Source organism: Empidonax traillii, unplaced genomic scaffold, assembly GCF_003031625.1.
Source record: "Empidonax traillii isolate 1590-97213 ecotype Southwest subspecies unplaced genomic scaffold, ASM303162v1 scaffold83:size2986645, whole genome shotgun sequence".
Lineage (NCBI taxonomy): Eukaryota > Metazoa > Chordata > Aves > Passeriformes > Tyrannidae > Empidonax > Empidonax traillii.
The window spans coordinates 18828-38719 of record NW_020955276.1 but is presented as its reverse complement, the minus strand read 5'-3'; the positions used below and the strand labels follow the sequence as shown (position 1 = coordinate 38719).

Sequence of the window (19892 nt, the reverse complement as noted above, 5' to 3'; positions counted from 1 at the left end):
CACAGTAAGACATTTTAATTAACCACAAATATCTGTACAGGTTCAGCAGACTTTTGTGGGGATTAAGACTTAATATTCCATTGCGTTCCACTTCAGGAAACAAGAGAAAAACATACTTTAGGGAGGTTGTTATATACACTAATTAGAATCTCATAGTAAAAATAAAAAGGGAATCAAAACTAAACAAGGTTATTTTCTCTAGAGTTATGGTTACTCACACACAGGTGCAATTCAGGCAAATATTTTCTTTGATGTTTTCATATAGCAACAAACCCAAAAGTTAACACGATTACATATGAAAGTGACAAAGGTTTGTATAAAATACTATTAGTAATAAGAAATCACAGATTAGTATCACTGGAAGGCACTTATGGTGGTCATTTGGTCCACTACCCCTGGTCAAAGCAGGGTCAAATTATACCAAGCTCAAAGCCTGTTTAGCTGATTTTTTACCATGTTCACGGATGGGTATTTCACAACCATTCTGAACAGCTTGTTCCAGTGTTTGACTGTCCTCCTGCTGAAAAAAATTTTCCTTAATATCTAACAAAAATCTCTCATGTCCATTGTGTCTATCGTCTCTCATCCAAACACCACATGCCTTAAAAAAAAGTCCCACTGCATAGCCTCCACAGTTTCCCATCAGGTAGCTTAAGACACAAACAGATGTCTACTCAGACTCCTTCAAATGAAAAAACACAATTCCCTCAGCCCATGGTACATCATGTATTGCACTCCTATTCATCTTTGGTGGTCCTTCACTGAAATTATTCTAGCATGCCAAAGTTGATCTAGTATTAAAAACCTCTGAATTGGAATAAATCAATCAGACAAAATGACTGCCCTTTCAAACAAAGCTTTCTTTCAAAAGAAATATATTTTAACAATACAAATGCAAAGTTAGATATGCAAGAAAAATGCAGGCTACACTCAGGAAATAACTGAGTGTGTCCTGAAAAGTAGTAGTTACAATAACTACAGGAACGGTGAGAGCTGAATTAAATACAAATTTTTAGTATAATTGAGCAGTAAACATATCTTACAAGCATCCATATATATAGATCAGATTATGTCATCTTTATGCATACACATATATAGCATTATGCACATTCAATTTTACTTATATACTTTAAAGGACTTAGTCATCATGGGTGGAGACCTTATGTATGACATGGCTGAAAACCAAAAAAAAAAAAGGAGTACAGTTCCATAGTATCTGCATTTATTTAAGATTATTCTATTTTGAAGACTATCTAGAAAATAAATTACAAAAATAAAAATCCTTAACAACTGCAAAATTTCTGAACTACATCAAAGAATAAAACTATCATTATAAACATTTGCTGTATCTGTTGAAGTTGTACATATTTGTCACAATCACTAAACTTGCTGGAGCAGCTTCTGACTTGCAAAAGTCTGTGAAACAATTCTAAGACCTGCACATGAAAGAAGCAACAGTAACCCAAAATTCTACTCTTATGTAGTAATTCTGCTATGCAACAAAAACAAACATGAAGGGCCTGGTTCAGTTTTAAACTTTCTTTGGGCTAACATAATTTAATTTTTTTTTTGCCAAGAGTGTGGACTAATCTTTTAAGTGAGAGAACATCTTGCCTCAAACTTGAAACTGTTTCATATTACTCTACAATACTCTTCACTAAACTACATGAAAGAAACTCATATTTTAATCAAAGTAACATCAATGACCACAAGCTCAACCTGTAAATGGGGAAAAAAAGTTAACACACAGGTATAGACTAATTTCTGAAAATAAACAGTACGTTTTTGGATTCTACATAAAGACAGAATTTTTCTCCAGGACACATTGAGGGATGATTACATCAGCCAGCAAGTAAGTACTGTCAATTTGACAAAAAATTTAAATACTTTCAGAGAACCACCATTTTAGTGAGGAAGAGATGTTCCTAATTGCAAAATATTTGGAGAGTAAAGGTTTTTCTTCCCTTTCCAACTACAATCAAGTACTTCTCTCTCTCAGCAACCCAGTCTGCCAATGAATGCAAGCAAGGACTACAACCTGCTTCTTGCTGTCCCCTCTCTGCTCTCCTGTCCTTAGATCTCTGTTACCTTTAGAAGTTTCGACTGGAAATTGATATGGGAGTTTTCCCATATCTCTTCTGAACACCTTAATTACATTGCAAGAAAGATCTGGGACAGAGAAGTTTGTTAAGCTCAGACCAAGAACTTCAACACTTTAATAATATACAGGAACTGTATATTGAAAAAACATTTCAATACACAGAAATATTGTCAAAATAATAAATTCAGTGGGTGCTAAATGTACTGATGGTTGCCTCCAAAATGCTGTATCTTATCTTTTATCTAAACCCACTGCCTTTTAATTACCTCAGCAATAACTCAGAAATCAATCTAATTAAAGAAATAAACACTTGCTACATAAAACCTGCTTGCATTTATTAAGCTTCTAGCTGAGTCACATACCACTCAAATATTTATTATGTCCACATAGCTCAAGATGAAAATGTTTTAATTCAAATGAATTTGAAATAATTTTGTTGACTGTATAAGGCTTGGCTGAGAGCCCAAGCAGTGAAACAGTATTTGAATCCCGATAGAAGAAAAAAAAAAAAAAATTGGAAATCGAACTATACAAGCTGCAGCTGAGTCAGATTAGGGAGTCCAGCATGTTTGATTGTTGACTTGCTCTTTGCATACTAATCTAATGCATATTTCAGTATGAATCCCAAAGGAGAAGGTCTTTTAGGCATATATCAGAAGCCAGGTTTCTAGTGATAATACTGAATCTTTTGCATACAGGTGTCTGGTTATTTTTAAATATATAGGAACAAAAAAAAAAAAAAAAACCCATGATCCAGCTGCAGATCCTCCTTAAAAGCACTTGAAATTTGTCCGCTTCAAGAGCTGTAATCATATAGGTAGTTATGATTGTTCTTTAGTTCTTAAAATTTTATGGACCTTATTTTATATTGAATGCAAATAACAAACTTGATGTTTTGATGAAAGTCACCTATAAGTTGTGTCTCTGAAACAGTATTTCTTTGAATTCCTTCAACTACTGTAACAATACTGCGTAACTAGGTGCAATGAATTTTGTTAGATTAATGCCCACCCCTTGTCACTACAGAAGTGCAAGAAATGAAGCAATGACAAATAAAAGCCTACTAACTTTCTTCACCTATGTTACTCAACTCCAGTTAACTCAGTTGTCCTGATCCAAGAGGATGACCTCAGCACTGAAAACCCCATCCTGTGGAGCCCTTCAGGAACATCTCTGCTAGGCCCCTACTGACACGGAAGAAAGTGACAGAACTGAAACTTTTAACCTTTTTTTTTTTTATCCCTCTCTCTTCTCAGAGTTTTTTACTAGAGGATATCATTAATCTCATTTATCAGGCTTGTTTGTAGAAGGTGTTTATAGGAGTGACAGTAAGCTTCCACATACCTTCCCATCCCAGCCTTGCCAAATCATTTTGTACTAATGCCATCTACCTGACCTTATTAGCAATTCTACTCTATTAGCAAACAAAAACAGTGAACACTTTGTTGTTCACAGCTTTTTATGCTGCTTTCATGTGTTTATGACTGACATATTGGATGGGAAATTTGTGTCACTTCACTAATACAGGAGGTACAGCTAGACAGTCAAAGACTTGACACACTAGAGCCCACATCCTTGTTACTGGACAATATGTTCAGTGAAACGAGTGTATTTTCCACTATGGTCAAAACCAGATGAGTGTCATTACATCTTATTCCTTTTACAAATCCAAAGCAGTCTTATACGTAGTTTAACTGTCTATTCATAGAGCTGCAATTGATCTCTAATCAGTCCATTCTGTACTGCCTTTGTTCAGCTACTGAGGAACCCCTTTCCTGGGCCTTTATTTCATGAGCTTTTCCGATGCAGCAGCTTTGGACAAGTGGTTAAATATTTCTCTTTACCACACAAAACCAAATATATTGCCTATTTGTCCTGCAAAGCCCCAAAATACTTCTCAAGCTGAGCCTTCAGTCCAGTAGTACTATAATTATGATGGCAGCTAAATCCCCTGCCGCTCTTTCCTCTGGTTTTGGTCTTCCCTTCTTTTTTGAATACCATAACCCTCTCCCTACCCTCAAAAAGACAAAAGGAAAAAAAAGAAGAGGGAAAAGAAGGTAGAAAAAGAAACCCACTTTTTTTCACTTTATATCCCTGCTCTATACTGTATGTTGTAAAACTTCCCCACTTGAAAATCCTTTTCCTTTGTTTATCCATTTCCCAGTTCCTCCTTCCTTTCCTAGCACTGGAATCCTCAAAGGAACTCATTCCAGCCCTTCGAGAGGTCTAGGCTTTTTTTCCTTTTGGCACAAGACAAAAAAGCCAGCTCTCCCTAGTATTTCATTTTCTTATCACTCATGAGCATGCAAGTTGCTTTTGGAGTTGATAATCTTCAGTGTCTTCTTTTGTAACGGCTGTCAAGTTAGTAATTTTAAATAATCCATTGAAAGTATGAATTATTGATCAAGTTATTGACACAATTACTCAACTTTACAAGACAGGACTATCTGCAAACAGGCTACATTGAGAGACTCGCTTTTAATGGGGAAACAAGTTAACCTAGAAACCCTAGAATATATAAGAAAATATATCTTATATAATATAATATATTATTTATATAATAATAAAACTAAATAATTAAATAATTAATATATAGATATATTATAAATCTAAATAAAATATAATATAAATAATAATACAATTAAATAAATAATATCTATATAATAATATAATTAAATTATACATATAATATATAATATATATTATATAAAATATAAAGGTTCTAGAAAACTCATTTTTATGCTATCACTAAGGAGAGTGTTGCCAAAAAGAAAAAAATGCCATTTTTTTCTTGTTTCTGCATTGCAAGTTACTTCCCTTCTACCTGTGATAAAGTTTACATTACAGTGTTACTTTCATTAGTTCCAGGAGGATTAGTGAGCTAAAAATCATATAAAGCTTTTTTTCTCACCCTCTACTTTTTGTGGAAGAAACACAGCATTGCAGATGTCAAATGATATGCTTCTGAGTCTAGATATCACGCATTTGTTTCAAATAAATGGTCTAATTATTATAGTAGTCTTGACAGCAAACATATGATGCTCTTAAGTCAACTATGGTTTGTAGGTTACAAGGGCAAAAATGAAAAGACAGACAAACAAATTGAGGTTCCCATATACAGGCTGTGTAATCCACAGCTGACCTGCCATTTCTTGCATTACTTGTACACACAATTTAACACTTTAAGTATGGTTGTAATCATTTAATGAGATTTGCTAAAGCCAGACTTTGTGTCAACGTGTCCAACAGCAGCATTTTGATGATCTACTTGCTGAACACTGAGATTACTTTTCAAATGCTTTGAAACTAGCAGATACAGTAGCATTAGTAATAATACATTTGAAATGTTCTAGTCATATTGTGAAAGCATATAAAACTCCTAGATTAAATCCAATGTTCCATAAAACTCAATTTAAAATACAGAATTATTAATGTATAGTTATGTATGCAATCATACTCTACCAGAGATTCCCTGTCATAAAAACAACAGAACTGTATACCATTTTAGAGTAAATACTGCATATACAACTGTGTGCTTATGAGTATATAATTGTTCCAGTAACAAAGTTATAATACTATGTAGCAATTCACTACTCAGTGAATTAGCACTGTGATCCATTATTTTCATTATGCCTTCAAAAGGCATAATGCCCATTACACAGATAAAATTTAAAAAAAGTACGTAGGAACAAACAGGAAAAGAGAGATCAGAAATTATAGTTGCAAAACTAATCCTGTCCAGAGTCTGTCAGAGATACCATAAAACAAAAAGGTTTATTAGGCTACTACTTTATTCCACCACACAGCCTAAATAATGAAAGGACTACAATCTGAAACATGCATTTCTCTTTCCTCCATTAACAAACTAAAAAGGTATTGGTGAAAAATAAGTAAGGAATGTGTGCATGCATGTGTGTTAGATACAGCATTTGCTGGAGAAATAAATTCTAGTTTATTGTAGAGATGATTTTAGTTTAAATTATGAAATATTTAATGCTCACATACAGCCAGAGTGTCTAGCTCTCCATTCTCAATACATCAGCCTCACTGAAATTTGAAATTACACAGTACTTTCCAACAGTTTCAACTGCTAAAGTAATTAAACATACAGTAACAGTTAAGGTTAAAAAGGCACACACAAGGCCTCACACCTATCTGCATTTCCAGTACAGAACCATTCATCCACCATTACCTTCACAGAATACTCAGTGTCACTTCTGTGACACTTCACAGTGAAAGACATGAGGGCACTTATAACCTCAAGAATCACAGAATACTCTGAGTTGAAAGGGGACCTACAAGGAAAATCGAGTCCAGCTCTTAGGTGAATGGCCTACATGGGGATTGAACCCACAACCTTGGTGTTATATTAGCACCATGCTCTAACCAACTGAATCAATTTCAGGGTTTCTTCCACCTTTTTACTTATCTGTCGTGCATTTTCCTCCCCTCATTCATAAAATATTTGGACTTTCTTCCATTACTATTGTACTCAGACTAAACAAACATCAGTTCTCATCCAGTCCACTGCCAAGCGACCTCCAATCTCTCTTTTCCTTCCAGATAAATATCAATACCTCTCATTCCTCACACTTCAAAAGAAATTCTAATCACAATACCACACTCTTGCCCACTAATGCTACCAGAACTGAGCCTGTGTACATCCTGTTTTTCAGAAGCAATTTGTTTCTTCCACTAACAAATCAAAACTAATTTCCTCTTCAAAATCGTTTCAGTCCAACTGAAAATCAATTTTCCAACCTCCCATATAATTTTAATATAGCTTAGCCCACCCTGAAAATACAAAGATATCTGGCATATAGTTTCTGATCTTAATATTTATGTAATGTGCTTTTTGGTTATTTATTTCTTTCCCATTTTAGCATCCAGAGGCACTCAAAACTTGACTGGGGATTTTGCTCGATCAAATCCAAGAACAATGGATTCAGAAAGACAAAAGAGTGTTTCAGCAATGTAAAATGAAAGACACAGTACTTGGCTGGATTTGGGCCCTGAAGTTTGGTTCCAAGTAGGTCAGACCTTGACTACCGTCAAGATCAGAAAGCAATCTTAAATCTTACTTGACTGAGAACAGAACAACTAATGGTTCTTCTATTAAAGAGACAAAAGGAAGGAATGTAAGAAAGCAACAAAGCCATAACAGGAAAGATGTGGCTAAACGTGACAGAAAAGTTCTGAAAACGAAGAGTAAAGAGACAGTAAGAAGGTAACAAACAGACAGGCATCTGGAGGGGTTAAGAGACAAAGCCATTTACATTCTCGGTCTCTCCTTATTTTAAGCCATTTTATTTCCAGAATCCTATTGAGTTCCTTTAAACTCATCTCATGCTTCACTACTGCAAGAAGGGAAAGCAGCAGTATTTTTACTGTTGTGATAAAGGAAGAAAATTCCTTTTCTTACAATACTAGACACAAAAACATTTAGAAACAGTAAGGACATATTCTGCTCTCCCAACACTGCCTTTGTCTGAGACTGTCTTCTTTTTATTTGTAGGTTCAAAATAGTTATCTTGTGTGTGGTGTAACATTATTCACATTAGAAAGTCCATTTTTACAATTCAACTTTTTTTTTCTACCACCTGCTTTGCAAGCTTACCAAATGAGGCTGGAATACCATTTAACTTTGTTGCTGCATCTTGTATGTTTTTGCCAGGGAGGCTTTAATGGTTTTTTTTCTTCCCTCAGATTCTCCTTCTTTACATGTCATTGGCGAGGATGATTTCCCACCTTATTTCCCTGACAGCAAGGGGATGTCCATCAATCTTGTTTCCTTAGTTTCTTCCTCTAACAGCTCAGTAAGTAACTGGAAATTATGTCTAGATGAGAAAGATACTGGACCAAACAATAGATAAATATTCCAGAATCATCATAATGTATTATAACAAATTAACTATTAGATGAGAAATTATATTTTCTTTTGAATCAGAAATAAGCAAAGATTGTTTTGACTAATAACACCGTAGTGGTAATTCATGTATGCTTACTACCTCTAAACAGATACTTCTCTCTAATAGGGGAAAGCAATTTTGCTTTTGCTTAAGAATCTAGGATTTCTTATAATGTCTTATTTTGCCTTTTGAATTTATCAAGAATAATCAAGAAATCATAATAATTTAGGTCATCTTAATTTGAGAAGAGGCAGCAATACAAAATTTACAAAGCAATATAAACAAAAAGAAGTGGAAACAGAAGGCAAGTGTTCTAACATTACCTATATAATTAGCTCAAGTACAAGAGCAAATCTTAGTATGAAATAGAAGAATTTTAGACATAAATAAAATCACTATACAAGCTCTTACTAAACAAATTTAGATTAAATGATTAATTTAATAAATTAAATGATTTTTACATTAAATGATGCAAAAAAAGGGCACACTAATTCATCATACATTTATGCTCCTCAAGGGAAGAAACTAATGTTCTAGAATTAACTTTATTAGTAACCAATGACGTTACAGAGCAACTATGAAGAAAGGCAAATATTAAAATTAACTCAACTTGTGAACTCTACTCAGGAATTCAGCTTGATGAAAGAACCAAATTGCATTGGCATGCCCTTATAACTAGCTCTAGAAAACATTCACTCCAGCAAAACAGAATCCACTGGTCTCAAGTGGTTGAAGTTTAATGACTTGACAAAAACAAAGGGCCATAACACTCCAAAATTTCCAGTTCGTTTAACAGTCCATAAATCTCACAGAATCAAAGCAAATTAAAAAAAAAAAACAACAACAACAAAAAAAACACCACCAAACAAACACAACCCCCCCAAATATAAATATGTGTATTACATGCATATAATATTATAATTAAGTATAATTAAGTACTCAGCAATCTAATGGCAAGACAATTTGATTTATCCAAATCTATTTGCAATATTTTAAGTTATGTTTGAAATTGAAGAGAACATTTAATATAATCCACTCATGTTGCACGTTTACTCTTTAAAATGTTTCACATGTTTAATCACTGAAGCACTGAAGAAATAGTTCTTTGCATGTTTTTAATTAAACAAGGCACATTATGATATTTTGTATTTTTATGTAAGAAAAGATGGAACTTAATGAGTTCCATCTAGACTTGGAGTTTTAATTCATTACATTATGCTAAAAAGTACATCAACTATAGTTTTCAATATAGTAATTTTTAATTTATTTCTAGTATATTGCATTTCAAAAATTGAAATGCAACAAAAACATATAAAACTTACTAAAAAATTACAGTTGACATTATCAAATACAATACTTATAAAGAAATGCTACATGACCAACTAAATTTATTAAAACACATTCATTTTTTCAAACTGCATAGTTAATTAGAGGGGAAGCACCGCAATTATATGAACTGAACAGCCTGCTTCTGGTCACAATATACTTCAAGGATTTAAACCAAGCACAGCTCATCATCTTATGGTTATTTTTACACATAACCTGGAGGAAGAAATTGCTCCCAGTTTGGTTGTTGAAAAGTCTCTGACTACCTACTGTCCTGGCTTTTATTTAGAAGTCTGCCAATATTCAGATCCTACTTGAATTTAAAATCCTATGTCCAGGCCCTATCCCATTGTTCCAGCACAGAAAAAACACTGACAAACAAGAACAAGCTCACAGTAGAGGAACTAACATAGCTGAGGACTGTAGCACAGACCCTGTAAGTACAGACTGGGGAATAGGGCCTATTCCACCTGGAGAAGATGGAGGAACCGCACAGCAGCCCTGGCCACCAACAAGGAGGTTATTCAGAAGACAGAGCCAAGATCTTTACAGAACAAGAGACCACTTGCACAAGCTGAACCACAAGATGTTCAGAGAGGATATAAGGAAAGTATGACATCCGGAGGAAATCCAGCAGTCAACCTGTTGTCTCCATCCTTGAAGAGTTTTGTGACCTGACTGGGTACAGCATTATGACATCATTACTGACTCTGCTTCATGCAGAACTTTGGAGCAGAAAACAACTGAGGTCCCCTCCTCACCAAATTATTCTGTGATTCTATAAATACCACATCTCTGTTTAACCAAAAGTTACATTGTTTGACTAAATCTAGGCTTTAGCAGAACTGTAATAATAACCTCCAAATTATTCTGTTTAAAACAAAGAGTAATTTAAAGAAATTCTCTCCATCTCTATTACCTGTCTGTCCACTGAAGATCAGGAATTATATGCTCTAGTTTTCCTTTGGTGTGTCCCCTCAGCATGAACGGGTTCATCACTTTTCCTGGCTTCACACATTTTTAACCTATTAAATGTATGATAAAAGAGCACTCAAGGTCACTTCTCCTTCGTCCTCAGTCAAAAACACTTCAGCTACATTGTGGCAAGTCAAAATAATAGTGAGTTTCTTAATCAAGACATACTACAGATGTGGAAGATGGAGAAAAGTAGTTTGACACATTACCATAAAGCACTAAGTGCTCTGCATGCTGTTTAAAAGTAAAGATTTTCCATATTTCCAGAAATGTCTTCAAGTAATCTAAATGTAAAGCTGTTCCTTTCACACAAGTTGGTAGAAGAGTCCACAAGGCTACTGCAGGGATAAGAAACTAGACAGACAATGCCTTCTAGCACATTATGGCAAGTAATGACAAACTTCAGAAATCCTTGTAAAAAGTCTGACCGTAAGAAATAGTATTTCATCACCTTGCACAGTTATAAAAACCGCATAACCACAGCATAACAACTTAAACTACAAAAAGAGATATTGTGTAGTATCAACTTATCCAAAAATTTTTACCTCAGGTTCAAGAGTTCAAAAAAGCCATGTATCAAAACTCACCAAACCACCACAAAATTGACAAATACTACAATCTTTTTTAGAAAACAAAGTCAAAACATTTTAACATCCCAAAGTGAGTTTAAAACTGTTTTGTTAGTTCACAGGCAAAAATATTGATAAGCTATCAGTCTGAGCAAGTGGCACAGCTCTGAGAAAACAGACCTGGAAAAATACAAGCCCAAGAAACTTATGGCACAGCTTAAGCCTTCTGCAGTCTAAAGATATCCTTCTAAACACTGCTAATACACCTGAACCAGCCTGGGTAGCAATAGCAGCGTGAAACTTTCAGTGTCCTGTGTAGTTTGCACTGCTGTGGCTTCCAACTACTGAAATATGAGCTTGTTCAGGTACATACGTGTTTGATAAAATCACACATGCAACTATATTACAGACACAGCTTCAAATTCATTTGGTTCGGACTGATACTGGTGTAATCTTGTTAACCTCAACCAAAAAAACCTCCTGGTTTACTTATTCTCCACTTTGACCCAAGTCTATTTCATCACACTGCTTTTGGGTCTGCCAATGCACAACAATGAAAAGTGAAGATTTCAGTTCATTTTTACATCCACCTTGCGCAGGGCCTGTATGTTTAACTAACAGTTTTGCATTCTTATTATCACAAACTTAAGTCTAGTGTGCTGCTCTTCAGCTTCTGCAAGCATGCTTCGGAAATGCTCATTGGAATTCAGGGCAAGTAAATCATTCTTTCAACAGCCAAAACACCATTTTAGTGTGCTAAGCTCCAATTTTAGGGACCAAAAGACCCATTGGAATAGAATGCCCTCAAGTTAGCCAGCTAACTTGAAATGACCTCTAACCAAAGAAGCCAGATGAAGAGAAAAGCCCCCAGCTACAAAGGTTTATGAAGACCCAGGTATATAGCAATTAAAAGATAACCATGAACCTATTTACACAGTTGTTAGATTAGTTCCAAAGTCTCAATGTTTTGGGAGCCAGCTGTTGGACTGACACATGCTTTACTGCCCACAGCTGAGGATTTGGTCTTGTGCAATCCAATGCCCTCAGATTCTACTGGGAACCCAAAATTTCTTTTGTAGCTGATTCCATCTTTGGGGTTATCCAGGATGCAATTACACAATATTTTCTCTGACATTGCAAACCAGCTTAAGAAGTTATCCTGTCCATTCTCCTTCCCTCATGCCACTTATTCCAAAAGAGAAAAAAGAAATTAATTTTAACTTAGGTCACTTGTTTACAGTTTACAGCACAGCCCTACAAAAAGCTGTCGTGTTTACACAACTGATGGACCAGCATATTACAGTGTTTGTGAGAGGGTGATAAAAGTTTTGAAAACCAGAGGTAGTTTAAGAAATAGTTAATGCACATCATGAAACTACAACCTCTACCTTACTCTTACATTTCTGTGACTTCATGGTTTTCAATTTCTGCCAGAAAGGCCAAAATTCTTTCTCTGATTGGATTCCCACTTGTTTTCCCCAGCATAAGGACTTCTACTGTCCCTTGGCCATCAATTGCTAAGTGTGCTTTCAACTGCTCCAAAGAGCAAAACCTCAAAATAACGAAATACGAAAAAAACAAAAACAAAGACAAAAAACAAGAGTGCCACTGTTTTACTCAGTGCAGAAATCTGAAAACTATGTACAGCAGACAACTTGTCAACATAACAAAAAACTCATTGCTTAAAAACTGCATATTAATACTGATCTTAATATGCTGAAGTGGGCATTCAAATCTCATCCAGCTAATCTGAAATCTAAAGAGGATTTAGAGGACAAGAAAAATTGAAGACATTTCTATGAACATATTATTATTACACATCCCATATTAAAATAAAACTTCCAGGGATTCAAAAAACTAATCCTAAGAGAGAATCTGCAGTGCCAGTGCTGCAAATTATGGCAAAATAGTGTGAGGAATAAGATTTGAAATGCCAGTTATAATTTCCAACATTATTTGTACAAGAAGCAGTTTTCTTTATGAGTTACATTTCATAGTGAGGGAAAATGTCTTCAGTAGTTTCATGATAAAGTTGAAAACTTGCAAAAAACATTCAAGTTTTCAAGTTCACCAATCCTCTCGGCACAACTTATAAAATGAGAATAGTTTGGTTTTGGGTCCAGTTTTGATTCCTTCAGCTATAAGAAAGTGGTTTTAAAGGTTTCACGTACTTCAATTCCTTTTATTCCCTCCATTTTCTGAAGATTACACTTGCCTTCTTTACCTTTGTAGACTATACGGCTGGAATAAGAAAGTTTTTGATTCTGCTTATCTCTGAGGGGGTGCCCCCTCATACAACCCGTTGCTGTTTGGCCCCTACTCCTGATTTCCAAGCCCTTGGGAGTACTTGTTCATTTAGATGGGATGCAACAAATAGGTAAGTGGCTTTATTTCGCCCCTCCACTGCTCCTTTGTTTCAGAAAGACTATAACGCTAGCTAGGGATTGCTGTCCCTTGCAACTGTATTAAAGTTAACTTCTGAACAAATGTAATACAGCATTGCTACATTTTGCAGAATCAGCAGCAAACATTAAACAATGTCAGAATTCCCCACAACTGGGAAATGCAGCAAAAGGGAAAATTTTTGCCAGCTTATAATATGCAGTATACTAACTATATCACATATAACAGACCTTGTATTTTTTTCTGAACATGATCCTCCAATGTGAACCTTCATTCAAAAGCTGTATTTCTAAGAGGCTTTTGCCTTTATAATCTCAGAGCCTCCTATGCTATTTGATTAGCTCAAATAGGTTTCCAAAGTACCTTTTCAACTCACAAAAAAACCCTATTTACTGGGAATTAATCTTTGTTCTCCCATAGTCTTTGTCCTCAAATGCCCTTGCATTAGTCTCATAGTCACTTTCTACCTAACACATTCAGTATAACTCAGACACCACCCATGGCCCTATCCCCACAACTGAATCCATGCAAGCAATCCCATTATTTCACGTTGGAGTTAAAAGGGCTCCCAATATAAACGCACCTGAATACCTGAGGCCTCTAAATATTTGTATAAATACAGGTACCAAATTAACTGTACATTTATGTACCAAGATTGGATATTCAGAAGGCAAAGTTATTCTTACTTTAAAAATATCTGACAGCACTAGAAACTCAGTCTGTAGCCTGTGTTGTGACACACTGAAGACATTTTGGTCGTAACTATGAAATCCTAGTAGTCAAGCAAGACTAATGGATAGCAAAGACAGAAAATATTAATTTCAAGGACACTAGAGTTGTTCTTTAAGATCTCTTATTTATGCAAAGTGTCAATTTTAGACTAAAAATGTTAACACTATTCTAAAATATAACGCACTCCTCCCAAAAATCTCCCAAAACAGTTCTCATCCCCATACACTGTTTCTGGTAAACATTATGATTTAGACTGAGCAAAAAAAAAAAAAATCTCACTAACTGATTTAAATTGATTTGAAAATTACTCTCATTAAATGCTATAAAAAAGACATCCTTGAGACCCATAAAGTCACATAAATAAGCATTTTTGATTTTTAATTATACATGCAAATAACTTCAATCACAACACTTTGAACATGTATAATATATTAATTTATTTACAACACTTGTAAAAGATTTTCTTAAGGTCTGAAATCTACTGCAAAGGCTTAAGTACATAAGCAGAATGATAAAGGGAATAGCAGTTAAGATGATAGCTCCACTGGAGTGTCAATAAAAAACTTTACGTCACAAACAACATGTAGATCAAGAACAGGAGTAAATATCAGAAAAAGTGGGTGCATGGGGATGCACACAGAGCAAGAAATATCACATCATATATATTTGTGCAAGCATATAGGCATTTCAAAGTCCTAGCCTAGAAACAACTTTGGTGATAACCAGTTTACATAAGACTTGAGCAGGATCAAAACTGAGAGCTAGCCAAGCAAAAAAAACCACAAAAGACATTAGATGCCAACAAACACAAAATAATAAACTCCTGAAAGAATAACTTGCAGTTATTCCCACATGGCACTGAATTTTAAGCCAAGTGTAAGCAGATAAACAAAACAATCATGCACAGGATGTGCAGCTCAACAGAATCTCTGCTTAATAGATGTACACAGGACAAGAAACAAAGTGTTCCAATGAAAAAAGGAAAGAGGTTGAAAGCATTCTCAGTTCATCTGGAATACTGTCTTTTGTGACATCACAAGAAACACAGAAAACTAGAATCACATATTTATATGAGCTATGAAAAAAATACTAAAGATTCCAGGAAAATACGCACACATACACATATTCCCTCCTCCCTCCCCTGCAAATAAACACCACATAAAACCAGAAGACAGCCAAGAAGACAGAAAATCAAAACACTCTGAGCTATTGCCTCTTTTCCTAATAAAAGGAAATGTGCAACCGTTATTAAAAAGCAATCTACTAACAACAATAGGAACTCTGTAATACTACTATGGAAGTCATTGTCAAAGACAGATGCAGAGACAACTCACCTCATAAAAAGACAATGCTTCTATTGATTTTGAATCAATAGTTACCTGCATTAGATTGGACTTTTTTTCTACAAATCGAGTTTAAAGATTCATATTTGACTGTGTGATACAATGACTGCATAAAATTAGATAGATAATTGCCTTCCAGGTAAGTCATTCTACATAACACATGGGGATTATCATTGTCCATGTAAACCAGAACTCTCTGCAGTACTGCGTAGCTCACAGAGTTTAACATTTGAGTGAGGCATCACTCTTTTTCTTCCAGCATCTCACAGGCTGCAACTGACAACGACAACATACCTTACACTGGTACCTTGTAGCCCTTCACTGTATTGGGAGGCATATAACCCACTTAAGTGACAGATACAATGTACTCTCTAGATGAACACAGCATGCAGCACCCATTTGTATGTGGCAAATAAAACTGATTACAGTTCCTCCAACAGGACTACTGTAAAGAAGCCTCATTGTATATACATATTTTGTTATACATAAAACTGTTTTAGAGGGTTTCCATAAAGACAAATCTGCCTAATGCAATAATCTGCAAAATCTCATATCCAGAAATTCAAGAAAGCTCCTCATTTACCTTCTGATCAAGAAATCACATCTGAAAAAAGTTAGAGAAATACAAACGTAAGCATGAGCTCAAATGTTGACTCAGATATTATTAGTATTACTCATATTAGTCATCTAACTGGGCTCATGCTGAGAACCCTGTGGGTGGACATATGAATACATCAGAAACCCACCAAAATCAGTGCACAGCTAGGGTCAGAGGTTTTGAAACATCAGCTCTATTAAGTTAAATGAAAAAATATAACTGTGTACTGCCTAATAACAGTGATTATATTTGCAAGCAAGCTTAAGTAAAAAGTTGGAGGGATGTATTACAACAAATATGCTAGCCTCTAATAGAACAGGAGCACTGGTACAGGATAATCTGGGTTGAAAGGCAGCTCAGGAAGTCATCTAGTTCAACCTCCTCCTTTAAGCTCCAGTTATTTTTATTAAAAAAGACACAAGATTTTGGTTGCCCTCTTCCAAATCAATTGGGGTTTTTTTTGAAGACCACTAAAACAAGTATTTGTTTTATTATTGCATGGTCAACTATATAAAATTTTTTTAATGAAAATTTTGTAACATTTGATGGTAGTTCTCTTTTATTCATAACCAACCACCATTTAATTAATGTCTTTGTTTAATATTACTACATTTCTGAGTTTTATTTCCCTTTTAAAGTTCTTTCAGGTGAGAAGATAGGTTGTTTCTTGTAACTGCAAACTTTATCACTTAGCCATTTGTTTACATAAGGTCATACTGTAAAAATGCTCCAGAGCTGAGATAAGAGACCAAAGGCAAAGCAACAACCCTGTTCAACAACTGCTTTACTTAAAAATTCAGCAAGAAGATTCCATTGCTAGTACAAGGTGGTAGTAGTAGTCTGTGGTCATGCATAACATTACCTCCACATAGACTAGAATTAGTTATCCTACAGAGATTTCAACCTTTTTATTAGCCTAATCATCACTCTGAACATCTACAAGTGAAAAGCAGTAGCAGCCTCCTTTCATTTTCCATTGTGCAGTTCCAGTCAGTCTGATTTGGTCAATAACGACATTGAACCATTTTCTGCATTCTGTGAACTTTTTGCTGCTGGGAGGGGAAGCTGTGATGAGTAAGTACTACTTCCTCATATTGCTGTTGCTGGCATTTACAAAAATTAAAAACTCTGTAAATAGCTCAAATTTAAGGCTCCTCTGGAATGTGCACCACTGCTTAAAATCTCTATCATTTCACACAACAATACTGTAGTTTTTTAATAAAAAATTCTCTATTTACACCCCTGAAATCACATGGGAGGTGCTCTCATCAAGCAGAAGACAGTGATGGCTACTGTATTCCTACTGCATCCTCAAATTACTGCCACCGACCCCAAAAAGGGAAGATAAATGGGCAGGCCCAAGGAACAGCACTACAATATTACTCCCATACCACATACTAGGAAGACTGAGAAGGGGGGGAGGAAAAAAAGTTAATCAAACTGTTCCAAGCTACCTTAACTGTGAGCAGAATCTCTCTAAAATCTCCTGTTAATTTTGATTTTCCTTAGAATACAAACTTAAGAAATACTTCTCTCTCACCTAAAGTACATATACATCGAATTTTATTAGCAATAGAACAAATTAAGAAGTAGATAAAAAATCGGAAAGCTTTACAGGGCTAAGATGTCAGAAACATTCACCATTAAGCAACTAACCTCAAGTGTAGAATCACATTTGAAACTGTAAATAGCCATCACAATCTTCCCAACTATGCTTCCTTCTGCCCAACAACCAAAAAGAATACAGTCGATGTCTCTCAGCACAAAACAATTTACAAATAACCAAAGGAAGGTGTCATCTTCTCACCTGTCACTGACTGCAGAGGTGACAAGGACACAATCAGGTTCTAATTAGACTTCAGTCAACCAAAAAAAAAAAAATTCTGAAGACGTTTTATCTGCAACACTTTTCTTAAAAAACATCATCTTGTGAAAATGGATTTAACTCGTAACCCACATCTAGGGAAACATTTCCCCACGCAGAAGCAAATTCAGTAGAGACATAACAGAGAAAAAAATCACAGATGTGCTTCTGTGCCTGCCTGCCCTCCTCCTGCAACGAGGTTTTATTTTTTAATTTTTTTTTAAGCCCATGTAAGAATTCTCGAGGAAGTTCTCCCACAACACACAAACACGCACCACCTCCACGCTGACGAGGCGCGGCAGTCGGACTTCCAGCTGCTCCGCCGGCCGGGTCGGCCCGGCCCGGAGCCCGGGAGCGCTGTTTACGGAGGGGGAGGGAGCAGCGGCGGTGCTCCGCACACCCTCCCGGCCGCAGGGCCACCCGCGCCCCTCCAGTGCCCGCCCTCCCCGGGGGAGCCCCCGCCCGCGGGACGGGACGCGGGACACGGCGGGTGCAGCCACCACCCCCCACTCGCCCCGGGCGGCGCCGGCCCCACTCACCCGACGGCGCTGGCGGTGCAGCCCGGCACGCAGGCAGCGTCCGCCCGCTCCCTCGCCATACACGGCGGCGCAGGCCGGGGACGCGGCAGCAGCTCCGCGCCGACCCGCGCTCTGCCCGCAGCCCCCGCCCTCCCCCGACTGGGCGGTGCTCCCGCGCCCGCGTCACCGCGCCGCGGCCCCGCCGGGCCCTCGGCTCCGGGCGGGGAGGCGGCGCCGCGCACAGCCCGGTGGCACTAGCCGCAGGGACGCCGTGCCAGCGGCCAGAGGGCAGGCACAGCGCAGCACGGCTCTGCCGTGGGGGCGGCAGCACCCTCGTCACGGAACCACAGAATATTCTGAGTTGAGAGGGACCCGCAGAGATCATCGAGTCCAACTCCTGGCCCTGCACAGCATATTCCCGGGAATCACGCCATGTGCCGGACAGCGTTGTCCGAAAGCATTTCTGTCCAGCTTCGCCGGCACTAGAGAGGGCACCAGGGGTTTGACAAACCCCTTCCCAGTCGGGAAGCGGAACCGCTGCCGTGCGGGCGGATGCTTCTTCCTGCCCCCGCTCTCACCCGAAAGTCAGTGTGGGCGACAAGGGCTTCTCGTGTCTGACAAGTCTCCGTCTGTAGGAGCTGCGGTGAGGTGAAAGCTGGATTGAAGTGAGGCACAGGGCATCAGACTAGCGAGCGCGAGGGACAGACCTAGCCTTGTCCGACCGTGGTAAACAGAAGCAGTGCGGTCTGGCTGCACAGTAGTGCGTGTGTTAATTGGGCCAAAGGAAAAATGCGCGGGTGGTTCTTTAAGCAGTGCGTGAGTGTGCTAGTTCTGTCCCACCTGCCGGGATTTATTGCACAGTTCTGACTTTGGAAATATACGCTTTTCTGTAACTTCTTATATGTTGAGTTTGTTCCTTGTTTTCTTGTCCATTGCAAGTAAACATACCTCACCTGAAAGCTCAGGAATCGGGTTGTCTATTAAAAGAAGAATACAAGTTGGAACAGGCAAGAACTAAAAAGCCATGTAAAAGTTCAGTAGATGGTGAGTCAAACTACCAACAGCCTCATGTTCATGACAAACAGTGATTTCAAAGCTAGCTTTTACCTGTCGGCAATTTGGTAACTCTCAAAATATAATTATTTAAGGACAATCTTGTCACTTTCATTTCTCTAATGTTAATGTGTGGGTTTTTACTCTGTGCAGAAGTATACCCATGTCCTATAGCATTATCTCACAGGAATCAAAATATAGGCCATTTCAGAACTAGAAATTATCTCAGTGGGTACATTGCTTTGCATATTTGTTTTTCTTGAATATGGAGTTCAAAGGATACCTGGTGATTTTGAAATAAAGTCATTTACAGCATGTTTTCTTCTGTAATATCTAGTCGTTAATCTCACAGAAAGTTTCTGTGGTATTGCATCCTCTACTACTTTGCTTTTCATTTTTAATGTATCTTCCCAGATTGCAGTTCACACAAACATGCTTCAGGGACACTACAGACTTCTTCCAAGCAGAGAAAGGAAATAAACTGCAAAATAAAAATACTCT

At 37.1% G+C, this 19892-nt stretch overlaps 1 protein-coding gene across 3 annotated transcripts in view; it reads right to left on the bottom strand.

Annotated features, from left to right (window-relative positions):
* JAK2 (Janus kinase 2) overlaps positions 1–18446 on the bottom strand; it is an 84213-nt gene extending 65767 nt beyond the window's left edge. For 2 of the 3 annotated variants that reach the window (XM_027881030.1, XM_027881029.1), the window contains exons 1-2: positions 18360–18446; positions 17764–17812 (exon numbers count right to left, since the gene is read on the bottom strand). The gene's annotated coding sequence lies outside the window, so the exon portion shown is untranslated. The remainder of the gene's footprint in view (positions 1–17763; positions 17813–18359) is intronic. The other variant, XM_027881033.1, reaches the window with a different exon arrangement.
* Positions 18447–19892: the final 1446 nt, after the last annotated feature.